The sequence below is a fragment of the Vicia villosa genome, linkage group LG4 (genome assembly GCF_029867415.1).
Source record: "Vicia villosa cultivar HV-30 ecotype Madison, WI linkage group LG4, Vvil1.0, whole genome shotgun sequence".
NCBI lineage: Eukaryota > Viridiplantae > Streptophyta > Magnoliopsida > Fabales > Fabaceae > Vicia > Vicia villosa.
The window spans coordinates 134421077-134440942 of NC_081183.1; positions in this window are offsets into that span (position 1 = coordinate 134421077).

The following is a 19866-nucleotide window of genomic DNA, read 5'->3' on the forward strand; positions in this document are numbered from 1 at the left end:
GGTGTTAGGGTTTTGAACGTGCTCTTGTTCCCCAGACCGTGTTGTTGATTGGAGCTTCAGAGCAGGTTGAAGAACATTTGAAGATGAAGCCATAGAGAAATTTCTGATTAAGAGAACGAGATTTTGAAGAGATTGAAGATGTTTGGTTTTTTGAAGAAGATGAAGAAATAGGAATGAAAGGTTGTGTAGAAGTGCAAGACCAAGTATTTAAAGGTTTAACGGAAACCTTTTTTAAATCTTTTGTTAAAATCCAAGGAACACGTGGCGGCTGGTGATTTAATCCAACGGCGGTCGAATAAAGTTAGCTTCACTCCTAGTATGTAGGAGTAATGATCAAGAAGTAAGGTTAAAACGTGGAAATGTAAGTTATGAGAAGACATCTTTGAAAATGACAAGACGTTTCGGAAACAGGGTCATCAATGATTATGACGTTAGTCAGCAGTCTTGGAACTCTCAAAGATCAATAAAGAACGAAATCTTATAATGACAAGAAACGCCTATTTCTGTTGACTCTCGAAACAGGCATTTATTGGGGGCAATTTGTTAGCTGAAGATTTCGTTTTGTAGTATTTATCCTTCGAAGAAGTAGAAAATCGAAGGAAAGATGGTTACTGATGGCCATCCCTTAAAAAATAAAAGAATGGCTACTGATGGTCATGCTTCGAGAGTAAAGATTTCTAAGTTCGCTATGAAGATGATGAATACTGAAAGCTGGTGAAAAGTATGTGTCTTCGGGGACTTAGACAAATTTATAAATATATTCAAGTATTACTACTTAGCGTGTTTTCTTTCGTAGTGTTTGTTTAATACACTGCCACGCGTCGAAGACAGACTCAGGCGGGAAGATTTGAAATTCGAAGACGGTTTCGTAACTGTCCAAGTAACAGATGGCATCGCTAGAAGTTCTTATGAGAAACGTGGCAGCAGATTAGTATAGGACCGTTAAGGTCGAAACTAGTATAAATAGGAGTCTTAATGTTAGGATTCTGTGTGTTCATTTTGTACAAATCACTCACATATTTACTCAAGTATCAAGCGTTAAGAGAAAGAGTTCGCTGAGAAAATGTACGTATGACACCACCATTTTAATACATGTGTATTATCTTTTGTTTTTAAATATCTTCCAGAATTACTGCATTTCGTTTACTTCTTGCCATTTACATTTCTGTATCTTTACTTTAATATCATTTACTTTCGAATTACTTTCATGTTATTTACTTTCAAAGTCTTTTACATTTCTGCAGTTTAAGATTCTTTATGTTTCAATAGTCCTTTTAATTTTCTATGCTATGTTACTTATCTTTTCGTTGAAGTCACATTTATATATAACAAAGTGATTGTCAAGACTATTTGTTCTTTAATCGAACAACGCTTATTGAAGAAGACAAATAATGAATATGGTTCGAATAAACGTTGATGACAATCTTCTTGACTATGTGTCCTAGGATCAATCTAGTCGATCCTGCGAGTAACCAAATCATATTTATTATAGTTTGGAAGACTAGCGGTTGTTTACCAGAAATCACCGTAAACACAAAGTTAATTTTCTTTTTTGTTGTTTTTGTTTTTGTTTTATGTGAAAAATGAAAGTTTATTTACATGACTTGTTAAAAAACACAGACATAATAAATAACTATTATTTACTGTTACCAGTACAGTCTGAGTTTCCTGATTCTGCGCCTGCAAAAAAAGATTTAACTCTGTACCAATTGTGTCAGTACTATTTATCTGTAAATAAATAAATAGCATGTGTGAAGTAATAAACAGTATTTGGCGTTTGCGTAAGAATAAATTCAACTGCGAGCCAAATTACTGTATAAGAAAAATTCTAAAAACTAAGTATTTCATATGTCAGGATATTTGTTGAAATAAAAATCCATGATTATATGAGACTCTTAATTTTCAGATTGGAGTTTTCTTGAAAAAAGATGCGGGCAAATTTTGGGGTATAACAGTTGCCCCTATTCAATCTTCTTAAACCTGAAGAGATTGTCTGAAATCTGAAGGTAGAAGATGATTGAATATTTAGATGCCCTGAAAATTTGCACTTACCTTGATCAGAAGAGATGTTGGAAGTTGCATTTGAATGTCGTCTGCGAAATGTTGTTGGCAGATTGAAACATTACCTGAGATGGGCTTTCAGATGCCACCTGGAAAATGTGTTGAGGGTTTGTTCATCAGAATGAATCCATTGATTATATCTTGATGAAGGATTTGAAAGTCTTTGTGTTAACTGTTTCGGAACCGTCCAAGGTTACCGCTTTAAGTCTTGGAGGATGATTGCTACGGAACTTGTCCAAAGTTTTTCCGCTTTAGATTTTGAAAGTTGATCATTGTGGAACCGTCTGAGGTATCAGCTTTAGATCTTCGATGTTAGATCGTTCTTGAACCGTCTGAGGTATCGACTTTAGATCTGCAATGTTAGATCGTTCTGGAACCGTCTGAGGTATCAACTTTAGATCTGCAATGTTAGATCGTTCTGGAACCGTCTGAGGTATCAACTTTAGATCTGCGATGTTAGATCGTTCTGGAACCGTCTGAGGTATCAACTTTAGATCTGCAATGTTAGATCGTTCTGGAACCGTCTGAGGTATCAACTTTAGATCTGCGATGTTAGATCGTTCTGGAACCGTCTGAGGTATCAACTTTAGATCTGCAATGCTAGATCGTTCTGGAACCGTCTGAGGTATCAACTTTAGATCTGCGATGTTAGATCGTTCTGGAACCGTCTGAGGTATCAACTTTAGATCTGCAATGTTAGATCGTTCTGGAACCGTCTGAGGTATCAACTTTAGATCTGCGATGTTAGATCGTTCTGGAACCGTCTGAGGTATCAACTTTAGATCTGCAATGTTAGATCATTCTGGAACCGTCTGAGGTATCAACTTTAGATCTGCGATGTTAGATCGTTCTGGAACCGTCTGAGGTATCAACTTTAGATCTGCAATGCTAGATTGTTCTGGAACCGTCTGAGGTATCAACTTTAGATCTGCGATGTTAGATCGTTCTGGAACCGTCTGAGGTATCAACTTTAGATCTGCAATGTTAGATCGTTCTGGAACCGTCTGAGGTATCGACTTTGATCTGTGATGCTAGATCATTCTGGAACCGTCTGAGGTATCGACTTTGATCTGTGATGCTAGATCGTTCTGGAACCGTCTGAGGTATCGACTTTGATCTGTGATGCTAGATCGTTCTGGAACCGTCTGAGGTATTGACTTTGATCTGCAATGTCTGTTTTTGAGTTGGTAAGTGATCAGAATGAATCTTCGGCTTGATTATATCTGAGACAACCGTTCATGGAATTCAGGTGAACACTCCATGTGATTGAGAACATCTTTGTTGAAGATATCCGTCTACCTGAAAAATCAAGTTAGTGATATGCAATGTTTATGATGCATGTAAATGTGAGATATTCCCGGAGAAATATGCATGTGATGTTGTGTATGAATATGCGCATGATGCATGATGTATGATGTATGATGTATGATGTATGATGTATGAATGTATGAATGTATGAATGTGAATATGAATGTCAAGCTTCTATTTGGGAAAATAAATTTCCGTCAGTCATCTGGATATGACTATATTGTGATTGTTGATGATCTTTTGTCTTGTTTGAGTACCCTCGGCTGGGGAAATTCTTTGAGAACCACGGTACTCTGTTGAAGGACCTTTGCCTATCACTTGGGAATGAAAGGTAGCTGGAAGTTCTGATGCCCTTTCAAATGGGAATGAGGAAGATGCATAATCCTCCGATGCACTATCTGACCAAGTCCGGGTGCGGGGATCACACCTTCTGAAGATAGTAATCTGGAACAACCTTGCTGGGGGATAAGACTTCTTTTGAAGAGAAAATCTTTTTGAGGAATTTGCTGAGAAATGCGTTTCTCTCGGGGATTTTCTTCTGATGGAATGATGTCCAGATAATTGGGACATTTCCTGAATGCTATTCCTGTTTTTTCTGGTAAACATCAATCATATTCAAATGCACATGTTCATTCAAAATTATCATTGGGACGTTTACGTATTCAAAACAGAAAAAGTGAAAATAGTGATTTTTGAGCCTAAGCTGCATTGATTTTTGAAAAAGAGCCATGATAGGTTAATTAGCACAGGGAGACAACAATCCTAGAAGTAGGAAACTGTCATAAAGTTTTGGAAAATATTTATAAAGATAAATAGCTATGTGAAAACAATCCAGTCAAGTTTCAACTCTGCTATTGCCAATCTGTCTTCGAGCATCTCATCCCTCACTTGTTGGAAGAAAGTGATTGGACTGATTGGTGTCTTTGAGGTGTTGAATCTTGATGGTGAGTAGGCAGTTGAACGGAACATAGTTGTATGCTTCATTCCCTAACTTTTGCCTAGGCTGCCCTTTCAGGTTTTCAGCCTACCGGGATAGTATTCGTTTAGTCTCTAATTTTTGCCTGGACCGCCCTTTCGGGTTTTCAATCCACCGAGACGCTCATTTTTTGCCTAAGTTGCCCTTTCAGGTTTTCAACTTAGCGAGCTGTTTTTTCTTTTTAAGCGAAGTACTTTTTGACTATGTCAGCATTCACAGGGTGTGGGAAATCCTCGCCATCCATGGTGGTAAGCAACATGGCTCCGCCGGAGAATATTTTCTTGATTATGAATGGTCCCTCGTAGGTGGGAGTCCATTTGCCTTTGGGATCACCTTGTGGTAAGATGATGCGTTTGACAACCAAGCCACCAGTTTGGTATGCTTGACTTTTGACTTTTTTGTTGAAGGCTTTGATCATACGCTTTTGGTATAGCTGACCATGACAAATAGCTGCGAGCCTTTTCTCATCAATCAAGTTTATCTGGTCCAACCGTGTTTGAATCCAATCGTCTTCGTCTAGATTGGCTTCTTTCATAATCCTTAGGGAAGGAATCTGAATTTCAATTGGAAGAACTGCCTCCATGCCATAGACTAAGGAGAATGGAGTTGCCCCTGTTGAAGTACGCGCAGATGTGCGATAACCATGAAGAGCAAAAGGTAACATCTCATGCCAGTCTTTGTAGGTTACTATCATTTTTTGTATGATTTTCTTGATGTTCTTGTTGGCAGCTTCCACCGCGCCGTTCATCTTTGGTCGATATGGAGAAGAATTATGATGTTTGATCTTGAACTGTGTGCAAAGTTCAGTAATCATTTTGTTGTTTAGATTTGTGCCATTGTCCGTGATAATCCGTTCAGGGATGCCGTACCGACAAATGAGATTGTATTTGATGAACCGGGCCACCACATTCTTGGTAACAGAAGCAAATGAAGCTGCTTCTACCCACTTTGTGAAGTAGTCAATAGCGACCAGGATAAAGCGATGTCCGTTGGAGGCAGTAGGTTTGATTTCTCCAATCATATCAATACCCCACATTGCAAAAGGCCAAGGAGCCGTCAGGACGCTTAATGGAACTGGAGGTACATGTACTTTGTCAGCGTATATCTGGCATTTGTGACATGTTCGGGAGTGATGATGGCAGTCTGTTTCCATGGTAGACCAGTAATAACCTGCTCTCAGGATCTTTTTAGCCATTGTATGTCCACTGGAATGAGTACCGAAGGCACCATTGTGTATTTCTTCCATGATCTGTTCTGCTTCCTTCTTGTTTACACAGCAAAGTAAAGTCGAGTCATGGTTGCGTTTGTATAGGGTTCCATTGCTTAGAAAGAATTTGGCAGCAAATCTCCTTAGAAACTTTCCGTCGTTAATGGATGCCCCTTCAGGGTACTCCCGAGCTTCGAGATATCTTTTTACTTCATGGAACCATGGTTTTTCTTCTGTTCCCTCGGTATTGATCTCATTGTAATAGGATGGTTCATCTTGCCTGTAAATGGCGATCATAGGCGCCTCGTTGTCCCACCTGACTTTGAACATGGATGACATGGTAGCTAAAGCATCAGCTAGTTGATTTTCCTCGCGTGGGATGTGTTCGAAAGTGATTTCTTCGAAGTAAGGAATCAAACTCAGCACATATTCTTTGTAAGGAATTAGATTCGGGTGCTTCGTGTCCCATTCCCCTTTGACTTGGTAGATTACCAAGGCCGAGTCTCCGTAGACTTCCAGGAATTTGATTCTTAGATCGATTGCAGCTTTAAGACCCAGAATACATGCTTCGTATTCGGCTATATTGTTAGTGCAATTGAAGCATAACCTGGCAGTGAATGGTGTATGACCTCCTGCGGGGGAAATGATCACAGCTCCGATGCCATTGCCAAGTGCATTAGAAGCTCCGTCAAAAACCATAGTCCACCGGGATCCTGGCTCGGGTCCTTCTTCTGGTCCTGGTTGTTTGTAGTCATTGACTAGCATAATGTCTTCGTCTGGGAAGTCAAAGTTCAATGCTTGATAATCATCCACTGCTTGATGAGCCAGATGATCAGCTACCACACTTCCTTTGATTGCTTTTTGTGAAGTGTATTGAATGTCATATTCTGTTAAGGTCATTTGCCATCTCGCTATTCTTCCAGAGAGAGCAGGTTTTTCGAACACGTATTTGATGGGATCCATCTTGGAGATTAGGAAAGTGGTGTGATTTAGCATGTACTGTCTTAGTCGGCGAGCCGTCCAAGCTAAGGCACAACAAGTTTTTTCGAGTAGTGAGTATCTTGTTTCACAATCGGCAAACTTTTTGCTAAGATAGTAGATTGCGTGCTCCTTTCGGCCGGATTCGCCATGTTGTCCTAGTACACACCCCATTGAGTCTTCTAACACAGTTAGGTACATTATCAGAGGTCTGCCTTCCACAGGTGGCAACAAGATTGGAGGTTTTTGGAGATATTCTTTGATTTTGTCAAAGGCTAACTGGCATTTGTCATTCCACCTTTCCACTTGATCTTTCTTCAACAGTTTGAAGATCGGCACACAAGTAGTAGTCATGTGGGCAATAAATCGGGCGATGTAATTTAGACGTCCCAAGAATCCTCTGACTTGTTTCTCGGTACGAGGTGTAGGCATTTCTTGAATGGCTTTAACCTTGGCGGGATCAACCTCAATACCTTTGCTGCTGACGATGAAACCTAAGAGTTTGCCGGATCTTACTCCAAAGGTACACTTATTTGGGTTCAGTCGCAACTTGTATTTCTTGAGTCTGTCAAACAACTTGTGTAAATGACCCAGATGTTCTTCCTCGGTGTTGGATTTTGCAATCATGTCATCGACATACACCTCTATTTCTTGATGAATCATATCATGAAATAGTGCTACCATTGCACGTTGATAGGTTGCTCCTGCGTTTTTCAGACCAAAGGGCATTACTTTGTAACAAAAGGTTCCCCAGGGTGTTGTGAAGGTTGTTTTTTCCATGTCTTCGGGTGCCATCTTGATTTGATTGTACCCTGAGAATCCGTCCATAAAGGAGAATACCTTGCATTGTGCGGTATTGTCAACCAGTACATCGATATGTGGTAAAGGGAAATCATCTTTGGGGCTTGCCCGGTTCAGATCTCTGTAGTCCACGCACATTCTGACTTTCCCGTCTTTTTTAGGTACAGGCACGATGTTAGCTATCCAAGGAGGATAACTTACAACTTTTAGGAACCCGGCATTGAACTGTTTTTCAACCTCGTCTTTGATCTTTTTTGACATATCAGGCCTACTCCTTCGTAGTTTCTGTTTGACTGGAGTGCTACCTTCTTTGATTGGCAGGCGATGAACTACAATGTCCGTGTCAAGGCCTGGCATATCTTCATAGGACCATGCGAATATCTCGACGTAGTCTCGCAACATTTGAATCAGTCTTTGCTTGATGCTGTGTTCTAAATCAGCCCCTATTTTGACTTCTTTCTTTTCTTCGTTGCTGCCCAAGTTGATGACCTCAATTGGCTCCTCGTGAGGCTGTATGGCCTTGTCTTCTTGTTCTAGCAGCCTTGCAAGTTCTCTTGGCACTTCACAATCTTCCTCACTTTCGTTCTCAGTTTGGTAGATCGGACTTTCAAAGTCATGACGGGCAATAGCAGAATCGTTGTTGACTGGATCCAGAGTGTATGTGAATCTGCATGTTAGTTATGTGAGTGTGTGTGAAGAAAAACATAGCTATTTGAAAGCGAAGAAAGAAAGAAAAAGGATCGCAAAATTTAAATATGCAAGCGTCCCATGATTTTATTGAATGCACATGATCATGATATGATAGGCCCTTATAGAAGGACCAGTGTGCTAAGGCACACGGCTTTCAAGCTCATGGTTCGATTGTTCAGGAACCATTTTTATCTTTGCACAATATACACAAAGAAAACAGGAAATGGCATTTACTCCTGGTCAAAGGAGATCACATCCTCAGCTTTCCAGTTGTTCAATCCACTGTTGTGAGCAGGGAGTATCCAGCTGTTCCAGTTGCAGTTGTCTTTTTCATCTTCCACAGCATTGATTTCATTAGTGGGAAAATGAGCCGGTGATCCTTCGGGATAAGGGATATACTCTGCTGGATACGAGAGCCCAGGCTGAGATATCTCTGTTGGCTGAGCGAGATGCTCGATAAGGCCGTCCCATGCAGTCGGGATGATGTTTTGAATAGAGACTTGTGCATCCTGATGAGGAGTGTATGCTGACAGAAAGTAACCCTCGTTATTTGGTATTTCCCTGGCTTTTTCAAGAGCGAAATTGTCATCGTACTGTTCATCCCATCCAGTTGGGACAATGTCCTCCATAGCAATTTGTGAGCTCGGAGGAGCGGAGTATTTCACCATATAGTCATATTTGCCGCTGGGTTCTCCTAGCGTGTCCCATACTTCTTTGGGTGGATTTTGATATTGCTCAGTGACGGGACTTGTGAAACTTTCGTCATTTCCAATTTGATCACCCCATCCAGTTGGGGTAATGTCTTCCAAAGCAATATAAGAATTCTGAGGTGTGGTATACTGATAATTATACCCGCCATTTGGTTCTCCCACAGCATCCCACATTCCCATGGAAATGGGTGGAATCTCATCTGGATATGGCTGAATGATATGGTTCAAGAACACTCCTTCATCTTCAATAGCGTTTACTTCTTGGCTGACGAAGTGTGATATTAATCCTTCAGAACGAGGACCTTGATCATTCTTTTGATTTTCACTATCATAGCCCAGGCCTAGCTTGTCAGACTTGTAGGGTATATCGGGAAGTTGTCCCCATACTGTGCAATCACCCTGTTCAATCATGGCTTTGGCATCTTTGAGAGAAGCCATAGTTGTAGTTGGAGTAGCAGGAATATGCTTGGTGGTAGAGACATCTGGGGAGACCACCTCAAATGATTGGCATGGAGTTTCGATGAATTCGTCCTCCAACTCAACATATTTGGAATTGCTTAGGTGACTAACCACATATTCCTCTTCGCCATAGACTGTGACAATCTTTCCTTTTACTGGATATTTTAACTTCTGATGCAGGGTAGAAGTTACAGCGTTTGCCCCATGTATCCAAGGACGTCCAAGTAAACAGGAGTAGGCTGGGTGAATTTCCATTACGTAAAAGATAGAATCAAAGATCTGAGAACCCACTCTGATTGGGAGATTCACTTTTCCGTATACCGTTCTTGTTGACCCGTCAAAGGCTCTTACCACAACATCGCTTGGTTGTAACATAATTCCTTCGAAGTCAAGCTTTTCTAGTACTATTTTCGGTAACACGTTCAAAGAAGAACCGTTATCTACTAGCACATGAGATAGAGTGGTGCCATTACATTCGATGGAGATATGTAAGGCTTTGTTGTGATGTTTTCCAGCAGGGGTTAGATCCACATCAGAGAAACCTGAAGGATAGAAAAACACTTAGAAAGGGGGGGTTTGAATAAGTGTAGCTTTAAAAAACTTGACAGATAAAAATAAATGCACAGTTATTTTTATCCTGGTTCGTTGTTAACTAAACTACTCCAGTCCACCCCCGCAGAGATGATTTACCTCAACTGAGGATTTAATCCACTAATCGCACGGATTACAATGGTTTTCCACTTAGTCAGCAACTAAGTCTTCCAGAGTCTTCTGATCACACACTGATCACTCCAGGAACACTGCTTAGATACCCTCTAAGACTTTTCTAGAGTATACTGATCCACACGATCACTCTAGTTACAACTGCTTAGTTCACTCCTAAGACTTTCCTAGAGTATTCTGATCCACACGATCACTCTAGTTCCTTACAACTTAATGTAATCAATTCTAAGAGTTTACAAATGCTTCTTAAAAGCGATAATCACAACTGTGATATTTCTCTTAACGTTTAAGCTTAATCTCACTAATATATTACAGCAGCAATGTAGTGAGCTTTGATGAAGATGAAGATTCTGAGCTTTGGATTTTAACAGAGTTTCAGCAAGTTAATTTGAATTATATTGTTCAGGATCGTTAACCTTGCTTCTCATCAGAACTTCATATTTATAGGCGTTGGAGAAGATGACCGTTGAATGCATTTAATGCTTTGCGTGTTCCGTACAGCATCGCATTTAATGTTATACGCTTTTGTCAACTACCTCGAGCCTTGTTCACGCTGTGTCTACTGACGTAGCCTAGAATAGCTTTTAACGTTCCTTTTGTCAGTCAGCGTAGCTTGCCACTTGTACTTTCTTCTGATCTGATGTTTGTGAATACAACGTTTGAATATCATCAGAGTCAAACAGCTTGGTGCAAAGCATCTTCTGATCTTCTGACCTTGAAGTGCTTCTGAGCGTGATACCATCAGAACTTCAGTGCTTCTGTTCTCTTGTTCTTCTGATGCTTCCATAGACCCATGTTCTGATTCTGCTTCGACCATCTTCTGATGTCTTGCCAGACCATGTTCTGATGTTGCATGCTGAACCCTTTGAGACAAAGCTTCTGAGCGCTGAATTATGCGTACTCTTTATATATTCCCTGAAAAGGAAATTGCATTGGATTAGAGTACCATATTATCTTAAGCAAAATTCATATTATTGTTATCATCAAAACTTAAGATAATTGATCAGAACAAATCTTGTTCTAACAAAACCGAGACCATTGTTCACGGTTAGATTGGCAACACAATTCTCAAATTGGTCGACTGATATCTCTTGAGGCACATGCGCAGCTTTAAGGAACTTCATCAGAGCTTTGGCATGAGCTTCTGAATATTTTAGCAGAGATAGCATTGAGATTTTTGAAGCGGTGTGCCCCAGTTGCTCAACAATATTGTAATCACTCTTGCAGATGATTTTCAATATTTCCTCCATTTCTTGCTTTGATGGATCCTCAGCAGTGATCTCCACCGGGGTTTGAACTTGTTCAACTTGTGGCTCTTTGCCTCGAGCGCTGTTATCTTGATTAGGAATTGGGACTCGGACTGGACCAGCAGCAATATTTGGAGAAATTTCTGGTGAAAAGATTCTTCCACTTCTCGTGATCTTGCTGGTACCCACAATATTACCCACAGTTGGAGTAGTTAACTTTGCGGCCTCTTCAGTCGAGGTACCCTGCTTAACTCCATGAACATAAACATTAGTGTCGTATCCCCATGGGACAGCTTTGTCTGAGGAGTATGGAAATGGAGTTGGACTAGCAATGACTACTGATGCCACTTTGAGTGTAGCAGAAATTTTGAATGGAGCCTTGACAGAGATTTTGAATGGTAAGCTGGAGATCACTGAGGCATCCTCTATTCTCATCCCGTTTGCAAAGACTTCGCACAGCACGTCCATAGAAGGGAGCCTCTCAAACATAATGATACGGCGATCCATCCATTTTTGAATTCCCATCCTCAGATTTTCACAACCATTGGGCAGGCAGGAGCAGTAAAAGCAGTCGGGGTCACACCCTGGAAAGTAACCAGCTCGGGTTAGCTTTCCTTTGACTTCGCAGAGTGGAGTTGATAATTCGTTCACATCATAGATGTAAACAGTGTCCAGGATAGCATTAACAGTTTTGTCATGCTTTGGCATAGGTGCAGTGATGACATTTGGAGTTTCTGGAGGATCGAACTCAATTTCCCCAGCATCTATCATATCTTGTATTTTATTTTTCAAGGCCCAGCAGTGATCTGCGTCATGTCCTGGACAGTTTGAGTGATAGGCACATGTTGCATCAGGGCGATAATTCGGAGAGGAAGTGTTGACATTCTTTGGAGGACCTTTTAATGTGATCAGATCTGCTTTTAGCAAGTGCTGCAATGCCTGAGAGATTGGCATGTTGATTCTGGTGAAATTTCTTCTTGGTGCATCTGGTCGATGCGTATATTTTGGCTGTTGATCTTTTTGAGGTGCAGATGTGGAGATCAGAACTGCCCCTACAGATTGATGCTGCTCACTTTTGCGACTTTTCTGAATTTGTGTTGCATTGACCTCATTTCTCCCGCTGATGGGCCTTTTTGTAGTACCAGAGGAGGAACCTATTTGAATTTTTCCATTTTGAATGCCACTTTCGACATGTTCTCCGGTCAGTATCAGGTCAGTGAAACCTGATGATGAGCTTCTCAGCAAATGGCTCTAGAAAGGGCCAGTTAAAGTGCCCATGAACATGTCGACTAGTTCGCGATCAGATAAGGGTGGTTGAACCCTTCCAGCCATATCTCTCCACTTTTGTGCATATCCTTTGAAACTTTCTTTTGGTCCCATAGACATGCCCCTTAGCTGAGTACGGGTTGGCGCAAGATCAGCATTGTATTGGTACTGTTTGTAAAAAGCAGCAGCTAATTCTTCCCAAGTATGAACCTTGGTATTTTCCAGCTGGTAGTACCACTCGAGTTGTGTACCCGACAGACTTTCTTGGAAGAAGTGAATCCACAATTTGCTATCTGTTGTATCTTCCTCATATAGGATCTCAGATGTAGTTTCGGGCAAGAAACTCCATCATATTTTGCAAAGACAGGAACTTTGAATTTTGGAGGGATAACAACATCCGAGATGAGCCCCAGATCATTGAAATCTAAGCCAGGTACTTTTTGTATCTCCATAGCTTTCATACGGTCTTCCAGCTGTTGGTATTTGTCATCCTCCGGTTCGTCCCCAGAATGATCATCTTCTTCATTTGAAGAGAGAGAGGGTTTAGCAGAACCCTGGTTGCTTTGATTGTCTTCTTGTTCATCATCACCGACTGTTTCAGGGATCAGTGGCTTTTCGAACTTTTTGACTGGGATTTTGATCTTCCTTTTCAGGTGACTCAAGCCTACAGATCCTTTGGGCTTCTTTTTCTTCTTGATTATCAGGGCTTTCAGTTCTTGTTGCCCCTTTGCTAGTTCCAGAATTGCCACTTGAACTTGGGCATTCTGTTCTTCGAGGTTCTTGATGCTTGTCTCAGATTCCATCTCTTCTGACTGAAATAAACAGCGAGGAGATGAGAAATCCGTCATGTGAACCTGTTATGCAATGTGTATGTACGGATGCAATGTATATGCAAATGTATGAAATGTATATGAATGCAATGTATGCAATGTAGTGTATATGAATGAAATGTGTGTGCAATGTTTCAAGGATCTTAGAGTTTAGATTTGTTAAAGAAGAAAGAAACATTAGTTAATCAATTTATTCTTTTTTTCTTTGCCTCATTTGGGCTTACAAGACAGAAATAAAATAAATGATCCTTCAGGTCTCCCATGGATGCTTTCTCTTTGCCCCCAGGAATGTGTTGATCTGCTGTTCTTCTTGAAGCTGTCCGGTGAGCTCCAATATCCTTCTCTCATAGTCCTGACAGTGTGCTTTGAAGGTGTCTCTTTCCTCTTTTAGTTGAACCCAAGATTTTTGCAACTCTTCTAGGTCAGTTGGCATATCCGGGTGTAGAATAACTTGAGGTTCGTCTCCTTCGACCTCTGGCTCAATAGTCACAGGTAGAATAGCGGGATATGGCATAATGAGTTTCTGAGCATGAGTACGGACCCATCTGAGGTAAGGTTCCATAGGGATAGAATTCCATTGCCCCAAAGTTTTGCTTTCTATTCTATAGACACTGTCCCATGCATGTATGAACCTTCGTCGGTGTCTATGAGAATCATTCTCGTAATCAAACACAATGCCACGGGTAATCATGTCATGAGGACCGTTGCTCCTTGCATATCCGAATTGGCGTAGATCTAAAGAGGGGTTGTAAGTGATGCCTCCTTTGATGCCAAGGAGTGGCACATTAGGGTACTCTCCACAATGATCAATGATAGTAATGTCTCTTTGAAAGAAGTTGTTCCACCGGATATCTGAATGAGACAAAGACATAATCCTGCGAGACTATTGCATTCTTTGTTCATTTCTCAACACTGATCGGGGAAGATGAAATGTAAACCACCTAGCCAGTAGTGGTATACAGCACATGAGAGTTCCTCGTTTCTTCATGGTACGAGTGTGTAGAGAATGTAGAATGTCTCCCAGCAATGTTGGTACCGGGTTACGGATTAGGAAAAGGTTGATGATGTGTACACTTATGAACTGGTCGGGATTTGGGAATAAAACCAACCCATAGATCAAAAGGGCCATAACCTCCTCAAAAGCTGGATAACTTTTGTTTTCTAGCAGTAGTCGAGCCTTTTCCAATAAGAACTTGGCAAGCAAACCCTTAACTCCACTCTTTGTTTCCTAATTGGACTCGATTTCTGATTTTCACAGATGTAAAGCAGCAGCAATGACTTCAGGTTTTGGAATCCTTTCTAAACCAGTGAAAGGTAATTGATTTCGAACAGGCAATCCAATTAGTTCAGAGAATTCTTCCAAAGTGGGTACCAACTGGTAATCAGGAAAGGTAAAGCAATGATGTTCAGGGTCAAAGAACTGGAACAGGACCCGTATCATGTCTTCTTCAAATTTTGAGGTAACCAAATGGAGTAGGTGACCATGCCTTTCGGTGAATTGAACATTCCTGGGGAATTCTGACACTAAATCTTTTAGTTCAGATGGTACCGTTGAGATGTTGATTCGGATGTAATCTCGAGTGGCGGGAGCCATTACCTGCAAAAACAAAGGTAAACTCTTTGATCCTTGAAGTGTTTTGTGAGAAAATGATATGCTTATGATGCAAACATGTGGCACACAAAAACAAATCAAACAATAGCCTTAGGTTTAAAGGCTTGCATGAAGCTAATAGGTGATACCCTCCCCACTGAAGTTGAGTTGGTTAAAACCTGTCCTAGAATAGTATTCGGGTTCTATGATCCTTGGAAGTAACATCTCAATACGGCGCTCGAGCGGCCGATCAAAATATTCCTCGAGGATAACTAACTTCGATCAATTTCAAAGCTAGCCACTTAATAGGCCATAAGTCAAGTTCAACTAAAAAGGTTCTAAGACAAATTAGTGTTTAATGACATTTCGGAAGCCTAATATACTCCTTGATCGTTTTCAAGGGACATCAGTATAAACCAAAGTATCGCACTAATGATGACTACCAGATCAACCGTATCGGTACATGCCGTACAGTTTCCTTGGTCTATTGTCATATACTTAAGGTATCTCGAGATTCGGGTTAGAATCTTTCACACAAGCAAAATACCCATACAAACCTTTGAAAAATAGAGCAATCAAGTCAAACAATTGAAAACATCGAAGTAATCTATTCTCTTAAGGTAACCCCTTTTGAAAACATTTTGTTTTTGAAAGTATCTCCCCAGCAGAGTCGCCAGTTCTGTGGGCCTCCGTTTTTTCGGGCCATACCTCTGAGCGGGAGAGATACGTGAACTGACTCTTTTTTATCGCTTATGCTTTCGCATTTTTTGAAAATTCACAGAGTCGCCACCGACCTTTTATTTTATCCAATTAAGGAAAGGTTTATAAAAGAAACAGAAAAAGACCTTTAAGAAATTCTGGGTAAGGGGGTAGGTTATACAAAGGGAAGGTGTTAGCACCCTTTGTATCCATGGTTATCCATGGGCTCTTAAGTTTGCTTAGCTCACTTGTTTTTCGATCACTTTTCAATTGCTTTAGAATGCTCATATGTGGTTTCAAATACTTTTGTAAATTGAATTTGTAATGATCCTTGTGCGGATGTATACAAAATGCTTGTTTATCTTTCGAAAGATGTTTTGAAAAGAACGTTAACTTTGTAATGATCCGTGTTTGGATGTATACAAAATATTGTCTTTTTGGAAAGTTTTGTTTTGAAAAACAACAGTGTATGAGAATTTTGTTTGTTTTGATTTGAGCAAGCAAACTAGGAGGTCTACCCTGAGTTGTAAGGTCTTTATCCTATTTCCTTTAAAAATCTATGCTTTCACCGGATACAAACAAAAGGTTCGATTTTGTACTCGAAACAGTAGAATTTTGACTTTTGATTTTGAAAAGAATGAGAAGGGATTACCTTAAGAGGTGCAAGTGTGATTGTGATTGGATTCAGATATTTTATCTTTGAAGTTAGTGATCTAACGGTTCAATTTTATCTTTGACATACACGCAGTTTATATTTGCTGGAAATTAAAATGCGGAAATGTAAAGTGCGGAAAGTAAATCTACGCTATTACATCGATTGTGCAGGAAATGTAAACTAAGCCTATTTACATGATTTTAACATCCTATACATTTATCTAGGAATTTAAATTGCAAGAAAAATAAAAGACATATTTTTGGATTTTTTATGATTGATTTTAATTATAATTAATGCATGATTAATTAAATTAAAATGAAGAAAAAAGATGAAAATAGATTTAAACCTAGAAATTAAGTTTAAAATATGTACAAAATATTTGTCAATTAATTTTAAAACAAAACTAATTTTTTTGGAATTTTTGAAATTGATTTGAAATTGATTAAGCTAATTAAAACATAATTATGCAAATAATTATACAAATAATTAAAACTTAGAGAGAAAATTATTCAAAATATGTACAAAATTAGTTTATAATATATAAACAATATTTTATATAAAGAACAATTTTTTTTATGATTTTTTGATTGGTTAGAATAATTAAAAAGCAAATATATAAATATATACTAATTAATTATGCAAAATATTGAAATTTTGAAGAAAAATAAAATATTTTTATTTCAGAAAATAATATATTATTTTAGAAGTCTAAAAATATTTTTTGTGTATTTTTTGGATTTTTAAAACTATTTTTAATTAATTTTGCAAAGAAAATTAAAATAAAATAGAAAATAAAAGGATACATGATCATGTGTGATTAATCTGAGAGTCCATGGTATGAGGATTCATTCTGAGGCGTTGGATGGTTCATTAAATGAGATCAGATGGTCCAGACATTGAGGCACGTGGTAAAAGTTACACCTGCAAAGCACAGAATCAGAGTCAAATTCAAAAAAAACACGCGCGCGTCTGAACCAATGGGGGGAAGACACGTCTTCGTCTTCAACCTCCAGACAACACTTATAACAGCGCTTTTGTAAAAAAGCGCTATAATACATGATGCTTAAACTTGCAAAATAGCGAATAGGGTCAAACGTAAAAATAAATTTGGCGCGACCTATCCATTCAACTCGTCTGATCCATACGAACTCAATGGTACCACTTAGATCCTCTAATTTTGCCTATTTCAGAAAGCCCTAATTTTGAGATTATGAACCCTAGAATGGTAACTTCGTGTGTAAGCGTCTAAAACTCAATTAAAGTTCCAGAAATGATCTACACACCACACCAAGTTCAAATATATGTCTACATCGTGCTAGATATGCTTGTGTTATGAGATACAAGTCAGTTTTAGTTTGGACAAATCGTGACCTGTAGTGTTTGATTCAATGAGTTTCAAAGCTTGCAAATGATCTGGATAGGTTCAGTGAAGTTCAAGGAACGTGTTTGAGTGTTTATTTTGTATTGAAACTAACTTAAACTTAGAATTCGAATTTCAAAATTCTTTGAATATTTTAGGAGGTTACAAATGTATTACAAGCAAGAGTTTGATTCTGAATTCGTTCTCTCTTCATTGCTGAAGTATTGTAGCCTATATATAGGCATTGAAGTGCTTAGAATTGAAGCTAAGAAGCCTTTAGTTGCCTTTGTGGAATTCTTGATTTTTTTATATTAAAAACCTTTGAATTGTTGACCAAGTCTTCTTCTCTTCAATGCTCTTGCCTTGCTCTTCAATTCTCTGCAGAAAATTAGAGATTCCTTGGGTGAGTCATGCTTAGATTGTAAGCTAACCATTATCCATTCATTTTTCCTTTTAATTTAATCTTAAAATAAGATAAAATTATGCCAAAAATGGATAAAAATGGTATGGGCCTTGTCTTGGTCGTGGGAGGCCCATAATATTATGGAAATGATGTTTGAATCATGAAAACTTGGCCCCATTTGGAAAAAATACATTTTTGAGCAATGTTGATTTCATGCATTTTCCCAAAATTTAGCCAACTTCAACAAGGTGTAAATCCCTCAATTTTTGTCATATGAAGGAGATCTTGCACTTTTTGGAAACCTCAAAGAGTCCTCTAACCAATGTCTTTGGTCTCATGTCAAAATGATTTTTGATGCTCCTTGTGTGTCCTTTTGAAAAAAGTGTCTTTTTGTTGACTTTGAAAATGACCTGTAATGTCTTTGGTCATATTTTTCAAATGGTGAATGCAATGACCATGGGATCAATTGCATTTGAAAGATAATTGAATTTCCTTAAAAATGAGCTTTGGTTTGAATTTTTTGGATGAAGGATGAGAGAGTTATGATCAGTCAAAGTTGAGTTGACTTTTCAGGCAAAAACCCTAATTTTGAATCTTGGAGTTTTGTTGATTTTTGATCTTTCCTTGATGAATTATGATCATCCAATGATAAAATGATGAATCCTTTGACAAAATATGGACTTTGACAAAAAATTTCATTTTTGACTGTCTGTTGACTTTTTTGGTCAAACGGGTCGTCTGTTGACTGTTTGAGCTGCTGACGGTGCGTCTGAGTGAATTGAAGTTTGAAAATTTGTATGATGGTACTTTGAGATATATGGATGTGCATGAAATCCATTTGAGGTCTCAAAAGCTTGTTTCTCCTGTAAAAACAAGAAAACCCTAGTCAGGGACTGTTTATGTAGGAGACAGTTAAGCGTACCTGATTTTTGTGCAGTGTTGAATCTCTGCTAATCGCGTGATATTCAGAAGACTTCTAGAACAAAAATCTTGGAATTTTGAATTGTGAAAGATTGATTTGATTGATGGTACAAAACACTGAGAATTGTATTGCCAACAGTTTGGCTGTCAACTGACTGTTCAGGTATTGACGTAGCAGTTAGAGTGAAAAATCAACAGTCAAAGTTAGTTTTCTTTTTTGTTGTTTTTGTTTTTGTTTTATGTGAAAAATGAAAGTTTATTTACATGACTTGTTAAAAAACACAGACATAATAAATAACTATTATTTACTGTTACCAGTACAGTCTGAGTTTCCTGATTCTGCGCCTGCAAAAAAAGATTTAACTCTGTACCAATTGTGTCAGTACTATTTATCTGTAAATAAATAAATAGCATGTGTGAAGTAATAAACAGTATTTGGCGTTTGCGTAAGAATAAATTCAACTGCGAGCCAAATTACTGTATAAGAAAAATTCTAAAAACTAAGTATTTCATATGTCAGGATATTTGTTGAAATAAAAATCCATGATTATATGAGACTCTTAATTTTCAGATTGGAGTTTTCTTGAAAAAAGATGCGGGCAAATTTTGGGGTATAACAGATTGCTACTTTTCTCTTTGTAAAACTACACTTGCCTAAAAAAATCCTTATGTGTCTCTCTCTATCTCTCTTTTACGTTTACGCGTAAATTATTAAATCATAGATTGTATGATTGATACATATAAATTTTTCCTTGTCCAATACTTCAAACAATGTTGTTGAGTTGATTACAATCTATGTGATTGTAATTAGTTTCTCATATCAACAAAATTCAAAGAAAAATCTGGTTTGAATTGATCGCACACAAAGTGCTCGACTAATTGCTTAAGTCGTTTTTGTGTGTTAATTCATTGGAAATAAGTTACTACTGTATGATTTATTTTCAAACACAAATTGCTGAAAACATATTGGTTATCATTTTC